This window comes from Bos mutus, chromosome 2 (genome assembly GCF_027580195.1).
Source record: "Bos mutus isolate GX-2022 chromosome 2, NWIPB_WYAK_1.1, whole genome shotgun sequence".
NCBI lineage: Eukaryota > Metazoa > Chordata > Mammalia > Artiodactyla > Bovidae > Bos > Bos mutus.
In genome coordinates this window covers 923,835-939,231 of record NC_091618.1, presented here as the reverse complement: position 1 = coordinate 939,231, position 15,397 = coordinate 923,835, and the positions used below count along the sequence as shown (strand labels likewise).

Below are 15,397 nucleotides of genomic sequence, written 5' to 3'. Positions count from 1 at the left end.
AGGGGCCTTCCGAGTTTATGGTTTTTAGCTGCCTTTTATTGGCAGAAATCAAGAGACTTTGACAAGCAACCTTCAAGATCTCAATGCAGTTGGTAGGGATGGCAGAGAAGGAATGGGAGAGACGTCAGTTACCAGGGGGATCTGGACCGTTCCTGGTATGAGGCTAACCCTGGAGCATCCCATGTATTTGGGGAGAGGGGGTGCAGAGGGAAGTGGTCCCGCACGCCCCTGCGGCCTCTGTAAATGCTCTTGCCTCAATTGGGGCCTCACTGTACAGTCGCTAAGTCGTGTCCGACTCCCTGCGACCGCGGGTACTGCAGCACGCCAGGTTTCCCCGCCCTTCATGTCTCCCGGGCTTTGCTTTCAGCCGGTGATGCTATCTAACCATCTCATCCTCGGTTGCCTGCTTCACCTCTTGCCCTGAGTGGCTGGAATTCTCTCCAGCTTGAAAGAGCCGGTGGGTGGAGGCAAGTATTTAAATTCTCACTGTGAAGCCCCGCCCCAGCCCTCCGGGCTGGTCTCCTCCCTTGATCTCCTCCCTTGATCTCCTTCCGCCCCCGCAGCTAAATTACCGGCTCTTAACTGCTCTTCTCCTGGGGGCTGCCCGCCTCTTGCCCCAGGCCAGGGATGTCGTTTGTCCCACAAATGAACCTCCAGGCAGAGAACAAGCTTTTCTAGGGAGAGAAGCCCCAGACAGTGAGAAAGGGGACCCAGCAGAGGCCAGGAACCCAGGAATCCCTTTTCCTGCTGAACTTTAGGCATGACCCAAGACTTATTAGCTTAGAACTAACTAATCAGATACTTAAGAGTCATGGGAACATTGGCATTTTCTTGTTTAATCGTTTTCAAATTATTTTAGCAGTGCAATCTTTTCTTCAAACAAAATCCTGCAGGGATCACAAATAAAGACAGGAGGTGGTGGAGTGTTACGGTTTTTTAAAATCCACGCTGGAAAGGGTAGGCATAAAATCAACTTCAATTTTAAAAAAGGTTAGAAAAAAGGTATAACTTTCAACAAATAATGCTGAAGCCATGAACTTGACCTAAATCACACACCTAATATAAAAACGTGCAAACATTTTGCTGTACAGAAATGAACACAAATGTTGTACATTGTAAATCAACTATACTTCAATACAAAACTAAATTTTAAAAAGCATGCAAAGATTAACTCCAAATGGATTACAGACTTAAAGGGAAAGCATTAAACTATAAAACCTTTAGAAGAAGCATAGGTGACTGTCTTTCACACCCAGGACTAAGGTCCTCAGCAAAATCCATGAAAAAAAAAAAAATTGAAAAAAAAAAAAAAAAAGAAAAAAATTGATAAACTGGACTTCATCAAAATGAGAAAATATTTGTAAACCACAGACCTCACAAAGGACTTATAGCTGGGGCAGGGGGGGAAGCCTCTCAAAACTCAAGAGAAAAAAATCCAATTTGAAAATGGGCAAGAGACGTTTCTGGGTTTTGTTTGTTTTTCTTTTTGGCTGTGCAGGAGTTTAGTTTTCAACCTGGGGATCGAATCTGGGCCTTCATCGAAGTCCTGACAACTGGATCTCAGGGAATTCCCAAAAGACGGAACTGAAGAGGGCTTACAAACGGCAAACAAGCATGAAAGTGCAGTTGGCATAACCAGCGATTCAGGTCAGATCAGTCGCTCAGTCGTGCGGTTAGGGAAAAGTAGATGAAGACTCCCGTGGGACGTCACTACCTCTTCCTTCTAGCACAGCTAAAATAAGATCGTTTTCAATTTAGAAAAAAAGATGGTGACAACAAATGCTGGTGAGGGTGTGGAGAAAGCGCTCATACATTGCTAGTCGGAGCGTAAAATGGGGCAGTCACTCGGGAAAACTAACCCTAAAAAAAAAAACCAAAATACTCTTACCTTCAGTTCCGTTCAGTCGCTCAGTCGTGTCCGACTCTTCGAGACCCCATGAATCGCAGCACACCAGGCCTCCCTGTCCATCACCAACTCCCGGAGTTCACCCAGACTCACGTCCATCGAGTCAGTGGTGCCATCCAGCCATCTCATCCTCTGTCGTCCCCTTCTCCTCCTGCCCCCAATCCCTCCCAGCATCAGAGTCTTTTCCAATGAATCAATTCTTCGCATGAGGTGGCCAAAGTACTGGAGTTTCAGCTTCAGCATCAGTCCTTCCAAAGAAATCCCAGGGCTGATCTCCTTCAGAATGGACTCTTACCTTACGATGCAGCAATTACACTCCCAGGCATTTATCCCAGAGAAACAAAAACTTACGTCTACACAAAAACCTTTATACAAATGTTTACAGCACTTTTATTTGTAATAGCTCAAAACTGGCAATCAGCAAATTGTCCTTTATTTGGCTGAATGGGGCATCTGTACCACGGAGCACAACCTGTTAAAAAAGAGGAACAGACCACTGATGTGCAGAGCGGTTTGAGTGAAATCTCAAGGGAGCGCACTGAGTAAAAAAGTCAGCCTTAAAAGTGTATGATTCCACTTACTGGGCAGAAGGTTTGCTCGGGGTTTTCTGTAAGATCTTTCGGAAAATACGTAACCTCTTGAAAGAACCAAATTATGCAGGTGGAGAACAGATCAGGCAGGGCTGGCAGGTAGGCGGGATGTGGGTGTGGCTAAAAAGGTTAACAGGGGGGATCTTTCGGTTGTGAGGCAGTTTCCTATCTTGATGGCTGTGGTGGTTACACAACTCTACCCGTGGATACAAGCAGGCACGGACTATACAATATGTGTAAGTAACCATGTCAGTTTCCTGGTTTTGATACCTATCACAGTTATGTAAGATGTAACCATCAGGGGGAACTGGGTGAACGGTTCACAGGCCCACTCTATCCTATTTGGCAACTTCCTGTGAAGCTGTCATGATTTCACAATGAAAAGCAAATACATAAATGTGTGCTCAGTCGCTTTAGTCGCGTCCGACTCTGTGCGACCCCATGGACTGTAGCCCACCAGGCTCCTCTGTGCCTGGGATTCTCCAGGCAAGAACACTGGAGTGGGTTGCCATTTCCTTCTCCAGGGGATCTTTCCGACCCAGGGATCGAACCGGTGTCTCTTACGTCTCCTGCACTGGGCAGGCAGGTTCTGTCCTGGGAAGCTATAAAGATTGATTTCACAATAGAAAGCAAACACATACATACATACCCAGGCTCAGGGGTCACTCAGAATTGAGTTTAAATCCCGCTGCACTGCTGGCTCGCTGTGTGACCTCAGGCAGGTTGCATCGCCTCTGGGCTTCATGTCTCCCTCTGTAACACGGAACCATCTCAGGAGTTTGTACGGGTTAACTGCACTTCTGTGAAGTACCCGGTACTTAACAAGGACCCAACTGGTGTTGTTGTTGTTATAAAAAGGAATCTGCCCTGACTGGGCTTCCCTGCTGCATCACGGTAAGAATCCGCCTGCAATGCAAGAGACACAGGTCCAACCCCTGGGTCAGGAAGATTTCCTGGAGGAGGAAACAGCAACCCATGCAGTGTTCTTGCCTGGAGAGGCCCAGGGACAGCGGAGCCTGGCGGGCTTCAGTCCATGGAGTCGCAAAGAGTCACTAAACCACGCCGTGCCCTGACTGGAGCGGGGCTGGGGGCGCAGGGCTCGCCCCTGGCTCTTGGAGACTCAAACCGCGGGCTCCCAGCCCCTGGCCCTGGGCTCCTCCCCCGGGCCTCCTCCGCGGCCCCGCCCACCCACACACCCGGGACACTCACTCTGCGGGCATCCTGAGCACGGACTGTGAAGCAACAGGATCCCAGTGACGCGCGGGCCAGAGTCTGGCCTCACACTTCCTCTTTCTCGAGGATGCCCTCTGGGCCAGTCTCTGGGCTCAAGGCCTGGACGCCTGAGAACCCCAGGAATAGGCTCAGTCTCATCACCCTGGTTTTACCCATGAGATAACTGAGATCCAGGGGAGTATAGTCAGGGGCCCAGGGTCACGGTACAAGTCGGGCTCTGTGGATCTTGGGCTCCCCTCCTAAGGTCTAGGAAAATAGCAAGCCGACAGCATTTGCCAGCGCCATCCTAAGACTAGGTCACTTAGGCCACCAAATGTGGCTCCACGGTAGCTTCTGTGTCATCACTCCCACTGGGAGAGGAGAAAAGCGAGGCACAGAGAGGTTATTTAACTTGTCCGAGATCACACAGCCATTGGCAGAGCTGGGATTTGAACCCAGAGCAGCCACTTCCGAAGTCTGAGCGCTCCACCTCCTCCCACACTGTCTCTCACCCCGTGCAACCCCTACTCCCTCTTGGGGTCACCTGTGCTCACTGCTGCCCTGTGGGTCACCGGCAATCCCTTTCCGGCCAGACTGGTCACCCAGAGGTCCCCAGAGCCCTGACTTAGACACAGAGAGCTGGGGGATGATGGCGTGGAAGAAGACCGTGCCTGTGTCCAGCCAAACTCCTTCCTTCCCTCCAAGGCAGGGAAGGGGCACCAGCCCACGACTCGGCAACTTAACGAGGTTTGGCAAGAAGCGCACTCTTTTGAAAAACGTGCACGTAATGATAGTTATTTAAACCACCCAGGAGATAAAAAGTCATGAGTGGTTTAGGTGTCGGGGTGGCTCCTGGTGGGGACTGGGGAGTCGACGCAGCGTCCACCCTCCAGCCTGGACTCCAGACAGCTCTCCTCCCCTGGCTCTTATTCCCTTCGTTTGCTCATTCCTCAAAGGAGGGGGCTAGACTCCAGCTGGAAAAGGCTTCTCTTCTGATGGACACAAGAAGGATGCTCTTTCCCACATGCACACAAGACTCGGCAGGCTGGGCGCAGCCTCCTCCAGGCCGGCTTCCTGCTCCTAAACCCCATAATCAGGCTGGCGCTCGATGACGGGCTGCACACCTGGTCACACATTCAAAGCCAAGAAGTGCTTCGTGGCTCAGGGCCAGACTGCGTGATCCCACGTGTTCACTCAAATGAGCCTGCATTCTTGTCCGCTACCCGAGTCCCCTTTCACAGAGGATTGTTCTAGATCGTCAGAGTCTGGTCCATCATAGACCTGAGACCATAAGAGCTGGGAGAGGTGTCAGAGCAGCAGATCTCCGGGTCTCTCAGGCCAAGGTTGTATCTGAACCATCTTCCCCATTTTTGCAAGATCTATGTAACACCTGGGGGCTTACCCAGTGGCTCAGCAGTCAAGAATCCACCTACAATGAGGGTTCGACCCCTGGGTCGGGAAGATCCCCTGGAGGAGGAAATGGCAACCCACTCCAGTATTCTTGCCTGGAGAATCCCACAGACAGAGGAGCCTGGAGGGCTACAGTCCATGGGTTGCACAGAATTGGACACGACTAAGCACCTGACCACACACACAGGCACAGTAACGCCTGATTAAATCTCTCTTTAAATAAGCACCTCCTCATGTTCAACCTGGTTTTAGAAAAGGCAGAGGAACCAGAGATCAAATTGCCAACATCCGCTGGATCATGGAAAAAGCAAGAGAGTTCCGGAAAAACATCTATTTCTGCTTTATTGACTATGACGAAGCCTTTGACTGTGTGGATCACAATAAACTGTGGAAAATTCTGAAAGAGATGGGAATACCAGACCACCTGACCTGCCTCTTGAGAAATCTGTATGCAGGTCAGGAAGCAACAGTTAGAACTGGACATGGAACAACAGACTGGCTCCAAATAGGAAAAGGAGTATGTCAAGGCTGTATATTGTCACCCTGCTTATTTAACTTCTATGCAGAGTACATCATGAGAAACGCTGGGCTGGAAGAAACACAAGCTGGAATCAAGATTGCCGGGAGAAATATCAGTAACCTCAGATATGCAGATGACACCATCCTTATGGCAGAAAGTGAAGAGGAACTCAAAAGCCTCTTGATGAAAGTGAAAGTGGAGAGTGAAAAAGTTGGCTTAAAGCTCAACATTCAGAAAACGAAGATGGGGAAACAGTGGAAACAGTGTCAGACTTTGTTTTTCGGGGCTCCAAGATCACTGCAGATGGTGATTGCAGCCATGAAATTAAAAGACGCTTACTCCTTGGAAGGAAAGTTATGACCAACCTAGATAGCATATTGAAAAGCAGAGACATTACTTTGCCAACAAAGGTCCGTCTAGTCAAGGCTATGGTTTTTCCTGTGGTCATGTATGGATGTGAGAGTTGGACTGTGAAGAAGGCTAAGTGCAGAAGAATTGATGCTTTTGAACTGTGGTGTTGGAGAAGACTCTTGAGAGTCCCTTGGACTGCAAGGAGATCCAACCAGTCCATTCTGAAGGAGATCAGCCCTGGGATTTCTTTGGAAGGAATGATGCTAAAGCTGAAACTCCAGTACTTTGGCCATCTCATGTGAAGAGTTGACTCATTGGAAAAGACTCTGATGCTGGGAGGGATTGGGGGCAGGAGGAGAAGGGGACGACAGAGGATGAGATGGCTGGATGGCGTCACTGACTCGATGGACGTGAGTCTGGGTGAACTCTGGGAGTTGGTGATGGACAGGGAGGCCTGGCATGCTGTGATTCATGGGGTCGAAGAGAGTCGGACACGACTGAGCGACTGAACTGAACTGAACTTAAACTGAAATGAATCATTTTGAAAAGGAATCATTTATTACTGGAAGCATGGACTAAGTTGCTAGTTAAACACACATGTACAGATTTCTAATATGCACTGAAATAAACGGGCAACAACTGGAATTTTAAAAATGTCCATCAGTGTCCCAGCCAGAACCCCTCTGGGTGCAGAGCCACGGTGCCTGCGTGAGCTGTGCGTTCACGGACCACGTCCGCGGTGTGTGTCTGTGGAGTATGTCCACAGGCTCGTCCACGGAGCCCAGACCCATCCCTCTGTTTTGCAGTGAGGATACCTGGGGTCCAGGAGGGTTGCCCGCAGCCCAGGCCCGACACCACTGAGGCAGTTTCTGAGAAGAGGCCCAGGTCTCAGGGTTGAAGGGCGGTGAGGGGTGGCATCAAGGATGTGGCTTTCAGAATCGCAGAGTCCCAGCCTCCACATCAGGAGTTGTCCGCTGAGCAGCCTGAGCCTGAGCTGCAGTTCGCCTCGTGCCTGTTACAGAGATAACGGCTGCAGCTCCAGGGCGCATCCCACAGGCACCTTGAGAGCACCTGGTCTGCAGTCACCCTCTGCTCCTCCACTTTGCCCAGAGGAGCAGACTGCACTCCTGCCCCAGGGCCTCTGCACAAGCAGCTCCTACTGCCTGAGCCGCAGAGTAAAGAGAGGAAGCTCAGGCTTGTGGCCCCCGCCTTGGTCCTGGCAGCTGGGGGTCCAGGGAGAGACCTGCTCTAAGGCCATGATGGGGAGGTGACACCGAACTGACCAGGCTGGTGCCAGTCCTGGTCTGAGGCGGGAGCAGCACACAGCAGGCCCTCGGCCCACACTGAAGGCGAGCCGCCCGTGCAGTCCACCCCCCAGGAGCAGCACAGCCCGGGGTAGAGGCTGGGCTCCGGCAGCACCCAGCCCGGAGTCACCGCTGGCTGCGTGTAGAGAGATTATCTTCCAAGATGCAGCCTCTGCTTGAGATCTGTGTGCTACTGCTGCCCATTCCAAAGACGGCCCTTCTGGTTCCAGCCTCTGAGCATAAGTGCGGTGTTCCTGGTGGTCCAGTTGTTAGGCCTTGGCGCTTTCACTGCTGAGGCCTAAATTCTATCCGGGGTGGGAGCCCAAGTGAGAGCCCTGTAGAGATAGCAAGATAAGAAATTAAGAAGGGGTCATAATTAATAGAAGGGGTCTAAAATTAATAGGAAGAAGATTGGGATCCCCAATGGCTAGTGAGTAAACAATCCGCCTGAAACGCAGGAGACAAAGGAGACATGGGTTCGATTCCCTGGGTTGGGAAGATCCCCTGGAGAAGGAAATGGCAACCCACTCCAGCGTTCTTACCTGGAGAATCCCATGGACAGAGGAGCCTGGGGGGCTACAGTCCATGGGGTCACAAAGAGCCCAACATGACTGAGCGCACAAGCTCATTATGCATTAGGAAGAGGAGGTACTTAAGGAAACGAAGGAGGGGGCTTCCCTGGGGGTCTAGTGGTTAAGAATCCACTTGCTAACGCAGGGGACACGGGTTCGATCCCTCGTCTGGGAAGATCCCACATGCTGCGGAACAGCTAAGCCTGCGACCCACACCACTGAAGCCTGTGCTCCCCAAGAGAAGCCACCGCAGTGAGAGGCCTGGACCCCAGCTAGAGAGAGCCCAGCACAGCTGAAAATCAAAGAAATAGAGAAAGACGGTGCTCGGCTTAAACAAACAAGGTCCTACTGTGCAGTACGGAGACTGTAGTAAATATCCCATCAGTTCAGTTCAGTCGCTCAGTCGTGTCCGACTCTTTGCGACCCCATGAATCGCAGCACGCCAGGCCTCCCTGTCCATCACCAACTCCCGGAGTTCACTCAGACTCACATCCATCGAGTCAGTGACGCCATCCAGCCATCTCATCCTCTGTCGTCCCCTTCTCCTCCTGCCCCCAATCCCTCCCAGCATCAGAGTCTTTTCCAATGAGTCAACTCTTCACATGAGGTGGCCAAAGTACTGGAGTTTCAGCTTTAGCATCATTCCTTCCAAAGAAATCCCAGGGCTGATCTCCTTCAAATGGACTGGTTGGATCTCCTTGCAGTCCAAGGGACTCTCAAGAGTCTTCTCCAACACCACAGTTCAAAAGCATCAATTCTTCGGCACTCAGCCTTCTTCACAGTCCAACTCTCACAGCCATACATGACCACAGGAAAAACCATAGCCTTGACTAGACGGACCTTTGTTGGCAAAGTAATGTCTCTGCTTTTCAATATGCTATCTAGGTTGGTCATAACTTTCCTTCCAAGGAGTAAACGTCTTTTAATTTCATGGCTTTAATCACCATCTGCAGTGATCTTGGAGCCCAAAAAAATAAAGTCTGACACTGTTTCCACTGTTCCCCCATCTATTTCCCATGAAGTGGTGGGACCGGATGCCATGATATTCGTTTTCTGAATGTTAAGCTTTAAGCCAGCTTTTTCACTCTCCTCTTTCACTTTCATCAAGAGGCTTTTGAGTTCCTCTTCACTTTCTGCCATAAGGGTGGTGTCATCTGCATATCTGAGGTTATTGATATTTCTCCTGGCAATCTTGATTCCAGCTTGTGTTTCTTCCAGCCCAGAGTTTCTCATGATGTACTCTGCATAGAAGTTAAATAAGCAGGGTGACAATATACAGCCTTGACATACTCCTTTTCCTATTTGGAGCCAGTCTGTTGTTCCATGTCCAGTTCTAACTGTTGCTTCCTGACCTGCATACAGATTTCTCAAGAGGCAGGTCAGGTGGTCTGGTATTCCCATCTCTTTCAGAATTTTCCACAGTTTATTGTGATCCACACAGTCAAAGGCTTTGGCGTAGTCAACAAAGCAGAAATAGATGTTTTTCCGGAACTCTCTTGCTTTTTCCATGATCCAGCGGATGTTGGCAATTTGATCTCTGGTTCCTCTGCCTTTTCTAAAACCAGCTTGAACATCAGGAAGTTCACGGTTACAGCAGCCCTCACAAACTCATACAAGGACCTGCAATAGGAGCCAGGCTGCACTAATGTTACAAAGATTAAACAAGCTTTTTTCTGCTTAGAACCATCTCTGGCACATAGGTGTTCAACAAATGCCCGGGCTTGGTTCAGTTTGAGACCTGTTCGCCCTAGAGGCTCAGCGGTAAAGAATCTGCCTGCAATGCGGGAGACATGGGTTCAACCCCAGGGCTGGGGAAATGGCAACCCACTCCAGTGTTCTTGCCTGGGATACCCCACGGACAGAGGAGCCTGACAGGCTGCGGTCCGTGGGGTCAGAGAGTCGGACACAACTTAATGACTGAACGGCAGCACCTACACGCTGCCCTCTGGCCGACGGCGTCCACCCAGCGAGGGCGAAAATCGGGCAGTCAGGCAGCTGGCTCATGGGGTCCCCGTCGGCTTGCTTCGGTCATTTTCCAAAGGGTTTTTACAGTTCGGGATGACATGACGTGACCTGAAATGCAGTGGTTCCAGCCGGCAGGGCCACCTGACATTCATCAGGCTGAACACCTTCTGCTGTATCACGAACCTTCCAGGCACATGACCCAGTTCTGCAGCTGATCCCCTGATTTATCTTGGCCATTCAAACTGTCTTTTGAGCTCACCAGAAAGTCACCTGGCTTCTTGGCTCCGTTTCTGCAGACGCAGGTGAACATCTGTGAGGCCTGCAAATGTTCATTCTTTTGCCTCTTCCTCTAATCTCAAAGCCGTATATCCATCCTGCCCATGGCCAGGGCAAAATGGAATCTCTGCAGTAGACGGCTTTTATTTGCAAGCTTGGATAAGGGATAGTCTTAAACAATGACTGGAGAGCTATTGATTAGAGACCAGTTCTGCCAACTGGGGTTCTGTCACAGGCTGGGAATGCGCCATGAATTGTAAGCATCGTTGCAGAGGCAGAGAAGGGAGCGACTGGAAGATATAAACAACATACAGACATTGATGCAACTGATTTTGGTCTTGTTTTTCCTGGATCTGAAAAATCAGACTGGACTCCCAAGGTGTACCTGGTTCCATTCAAATTTCTCCTGGAGTCTCTGACATGAAAGCAGGGACAGTGCTCAGGTGAAGGCTAACTTCTTCCTTGAGGTGCTGTAAGATCGTGACCCCCTCAAACCCTCAGGAAGAAAAGCGGGTGTACTGGCTGCAGGTGCTGGACAGAGCAGAGGCCCAGCCAGTACTACCTGAGTGCCCTTCAGTCTTAGTGTTCCTTAGCCAGCATGGAGTCTCGATGACTAGCATTCTATACTCTACTAATAGACTAGAGCATAGGGCATAGCTGGAGAAGGGAATAGCAACCCACTCCAGTGTTCTTGCCTGAAGAATCCCATGGACAGAGGGGCCCGGTGGGCTACAATCCATGGGGTCGCAAAGAGTTGGACACGACTCTGTGACTAAGACCCACGCGCTATGAAAGTGAAAGTGAAGTCGCTCAGTCGTGTCCAACTCTTTGCAACCCTATGGACTGTAGCCTATCAGGCTCCTCCATCCATGGGATTTTCCAGGCAAGAGTGCTGGAGTGGATTGCCATTTCCTTCTCCAGGGGATCTTCCCGACCCAGGAACCGAACCCCGGTCTCCCTCATTGCAGGCAGACGCTTACCGTCTGAGCCACCAGGGAAGCCCCAAGACCCACGCGCTACAGAGCACAGGGATGGCACCTGGGCTCTCAGCGGACTGCTCTGTTTATTTACGTGTTTGTTTGGCTGCGCCGGGTCTATGCTGTGGCGAGCAGGATCGTCAGCCTTCGTTGTGACAAGCAGGATCTTTGGTTGCTGCATGTGGGATCTGTTTCCCTGACAGGGGATCAAACCCAGGCCCCCTACGTGGGGAGCATGGAGTCTTAGCCTCTGCACCACTAGGGAAGTCCCTGGAAATAGACTGAATAGCTTCTGCAGGGCACAGACAGGGAGGCTTTCCTTGAGGAAGGTGACATGACTTCAGGTAGCACTTTTCATACTTTAAGATGCATACAAAGCGCCTGGGGGATCTTAATAGGAATGCAGGTTCAGAGTCGGTAGGGCTGAGGCCTGAGATTCTGTTTCTAACAAACGTCCAAATGATGCAGCTGCTGCTGGGCCAGGGACCACACCGAGCGTCTCCCAAACTGATTCAGGAGGACTGAGTTCTTCCTGACTCTCCTCCCAGCCTGCTGTGTGGTCTCAGGTACTCTCAGTGCCTCTCTCGGCTTTGGTTCTTCATCTGGATATGACATAGGTCAACAAACATACATGGGTGGCTGACTACATGCCAGGCTGCCCTGGGTGGTTGCTGGAGAAACAAAGACGAATGAATCATAAGACTAGTCCAGGAGAGGCTTACAGACTGGGGAGCTTAAAGATCCAACGATAACATTTAAACCCCTTTGGATTCTAAAATTTCATGACTTAATGGTAGAAAAGGCTTAAAAGATCTTCCCTTCCTAAAAAACATCTTTCCAAACAGTATGACAGGGACCCACCACCAACCATTGTCCTCAGAATTAGGGAACATTTAATCTAGAAGTAACACCCCATCAGTTTAGCCCAGACCCTCTCTTGCCATTTTACTGATGGGGAAAACTAGAGAATAGAGGCAGAAAGCGCTGGGTCCAGGGCAAATTGCTGGGTTCCAGGCTGTTTCATTTGTCTGTTTTTCCACCACATCGCACGTGGTTGGGGAGCTCAGCTCCGGGTCCGGGGTTGGTCCCACTCCCATGGCAGAAGTCTCCACCGTTGGACTGCTGGGAAAGTCCTCCAGTCACACTTTCAAAGGTAGTGTTCTCTAATCAAAATAAAATAGGAAGAACCACAAAATTTTATAAAGGTCATTTAAACCTTTATAAAGGCCACACTGAAAAGATGAAAAAGAAATACTACATTTACCTAAAGGTCAAAAATGTTATCATTCCAACATGGGATCGATACAATAAAATCAGTGATGATCGATTCCGTACTCCTTTATGCTGCCCTGAGACTTGGAAACCCAGGGTGAGCACACCAACGGTAAACCTCATTTGCACTGGTCACATTTCCAGCATGCTCCCCATGTTGGATGGTGAAGATGCAAGGTGTATTTCCTTCTCCAGAGCATCTTCCCAACCCAGGGATGGAACCCAGGTCTCCCGCATTGCGGGCAGACGCTTTACCATCTGAGCCACCAGGGAAGCCCTATATTATCTTAGCCTAACCCAGAGAAGGCAATGGCACCCCACTCCAGTACTCTTGCCTGGAAAATCCCATGGACGGAGGAGCCTGTTAGGCTGCAGTCCATGGGGTCGCTAGGAGTCGGACACGACTGAGCGACTTCACTTTCACTTTTCACTTTCATGCATTGGAGAAGGAAATGGCAACCCACTCCAGTGTTCTTGCCTGGAGAATCCCAGGGAACGGGGAGCCTAGTGGGCTGCCGTCTCTGGGGTGGCACAGAGTCGGACACGACTGAAGCGACTTAGCAGCAGCAGCAGCAACCCAACTGCACAGAGACCAATTTTTCAGTGGGCAGTAGCATCATTACCTAACCCATGATCAGTGATCATTTTTTTTTATAGACACTGGACCAGAAAGTTAATCTTCCAACAGGAGGTGTAGCTTCCTGTGGCCGAGTTGAATAGCATTCCATTTGGGGAGGGGCCTTAATCGGAGACTACTCTCACTTGAGTATGACTGTATGAACACGCGGGGAGGCAGCCTTGGGTCCTGGTGATGGCGGGCTGGAAGGCAGAACCCACACATCTGAGGTTCTGTGCTTGCAGTGCCTACAATGCAGTGCCAGCCGCCCAGCAAGTGCCTGAGAAACCTTAGCCACCTTCTCTCCTTTCTCCTCTTCCAGTTTTTGCACCAAGCTGGTCTGTTCCCGGAGAAGTGGCTCCATTCAAGTGAGATCCAATCAGAGCCCATCTCGGAGGTGGAAGTGTCATTTCCAGCCTGTCTGGTAGGTGCGTCTCCCTGGGTGACATTCGTTACATAAGCCGCAGCACGGCACACCTAAGTGATGAATGTCGGCCGCACACCCATTTGGAAAGCCACACCGGCTTCCCCTGGGAGAACACTGGTGTGGAATTGAGGCATGTAGTTGCAAACATTAATTCTGCCATCTGACAAGTAGGGCCAGTCTCGGGTGTTCTACCCGAAGCGCTTTTCTATGGCAGCACAACCTCAAGAAAAACCAGTTTCAGGGGCACCACACCTAGGATCGTATGATGCAATCTGATATGAGCGTCTCATTGCATCAGTGTTTCTGACGCCGTGTCTTTCAAGCCGGCAAAAGCTTTATAATGGAGAAATAGAAAAAAGAAAAAGACTCGCTGGCTGACATCTAAAGGTCCTGTCTGTACGGCTCCTAACTGGCCACACAGGGTGTTGGGCGGATAACCACCCACCCACCCACCGCAGCCTGACAAGCATTGGCATGCCATTTCCTGGAGGGGTCTTGATGGCATATTCAGGCAAAATTCTTGTCTGGTTGGCTCTGCTTATGTTTTGTATCAAAATATCAAGGTTTAATCTCCTAAATCTTTTTAAAGGCACAACTATTAAGAAGAGGCTTTCAAAGGGTGTTTCTACAGCCTGTCTTGACCTTTCTGAAAATCTCTGAAATGCACCAGCTGATTTCTTATTTCCCAAGTTCTTTTACATAAACGGCCTTGGCCCCCTGGACACACAGACTTTCGAGTCTGATCAAATGCTTTAGGTTTAGGCCTCTTGCTTTTTCTGTCTTCCTTTAAGCATTTGTTGCCGCCTGAGTCCTGCTTCTTGTAATAATGGTTAAGAAATGAATCAACTGCAAAGAATCCTGGTAGTCTAGCCATCTTCAGCAAGTTGCCTAAAAGAGAAATTTCCTTGCGCAGAACGCTTAAGGAAAAAGAAATCAGGTAAAAATCGTTGTAGGAGGCTGAGTGATGTTGGAATAAAGATGTGGAAAGGCGGACCAGGAGGAAAGTCAGCCTTTCTCCTCCGGTTCCCAGACTGAGGTAACAAGATCTTCCAGCAAAAGGCAACCCTTAACGTGGCAACCAGGCTCTACACGAGCTAGCACTTGCCTGTCTCTTCAGCTCAAACCACACTGTTCTTCTCTACCAACCCTGTAAGTGCTCCTGGTGGCTCAGATGGTAAGGAATCCCCCTGCGATGCAGGAGAGCTGAGTTTGATCCCTGGGTTGGAAAGATCCCCTGGAGAAGGGAATGGCAACCCAGTCCTTGAGGATTTTATGGACAGAGGAGCCTGGCAGGCTACAGTCCATGTGGTCGCAAAGAGCTGGACTCGACAGAGTGAGTGACACACACACCAATCCCATGGGATACCTAGAAAGCAGGTCTCTCAAGGTCCCTAGACTTTTAAAAAACATTTATTTATTGTGGCATGGGGGATCTAGTTCCCTGACCAGGGATCGAACCTGGGCCCTCTGCATTGGGAACGATGAGTCTCAGCCACTGTCCCAGGGAAGCCCCAAGGTCCCTAGGCTTTTGTGTGAATTGTTCCCTCCATTAAAGCTCAACATTCAGAAAACGAAGATCATGGCATCCGGTCCCACCACTTCATGGGAAATAGATGGGGAAACAGTGGAAACAGTGTCAGACTTTATTTTTCTGGGCTCCAAAATCACTGCAGATGGTGACTGCAGCCATGAAATTAAAAGACGCTTACTCCTTGGAAGGAAAGTTATGACCAACCTAGATAGCATATTCAAAAGCAGAGACATTACTTTGCCAACAAAGGTCCGTCTAGTCAAGGCTATGGTTTTTCCTGTGGTCATGTATGGCTGTGAGAGTTGGACTGTGAAGAAGGCTAAGTGCAGAAGAATTGATGCTTTTGAACTGTGGTGTTGGAGAAGACTCTTGAGAGTCCCTTGGACTGCAAGGAGATCCAACCAGTCCATTCTGAAGGAGATCAGCCCTGGGATTTCTTTGGAAGGAATGATGCTAAAGCTGAAACTC

At 50.0% G+C, this 15,397-nt stretch overlaps 1 long non-coding RNA gene across 2 annotated transcripts; it reads right to left on the bottom strand.

The window, feature by feature from the left end:
* Positions 1-559: 559 nt before the first annotated feature.
* On the bottom strand, positions 560-3,608 carry LOC138989874 (uncharacterized). 2 transcript variants are annotated; one of them, XR_011466010.1, is made up of 3 exons: positions 3,146-3,608; positions 1,889-2,378; positions 560-1,732 (listed from the first exon to the last, which is right to left on the bottom strand). It is a non-coding gene; the product is annotated as an uncharacterized lncRNA (long non-coding RNA). The 2 variants fall into 2 exon arrangements; XR_011466011.1 differs by lacking the exon at positions 3,146-3,608 and adding an exon at positions 2,488-2,617.
* Between the last annotated feature and the right edge of the window lie 11,789 nt (positions 3,609-15,397).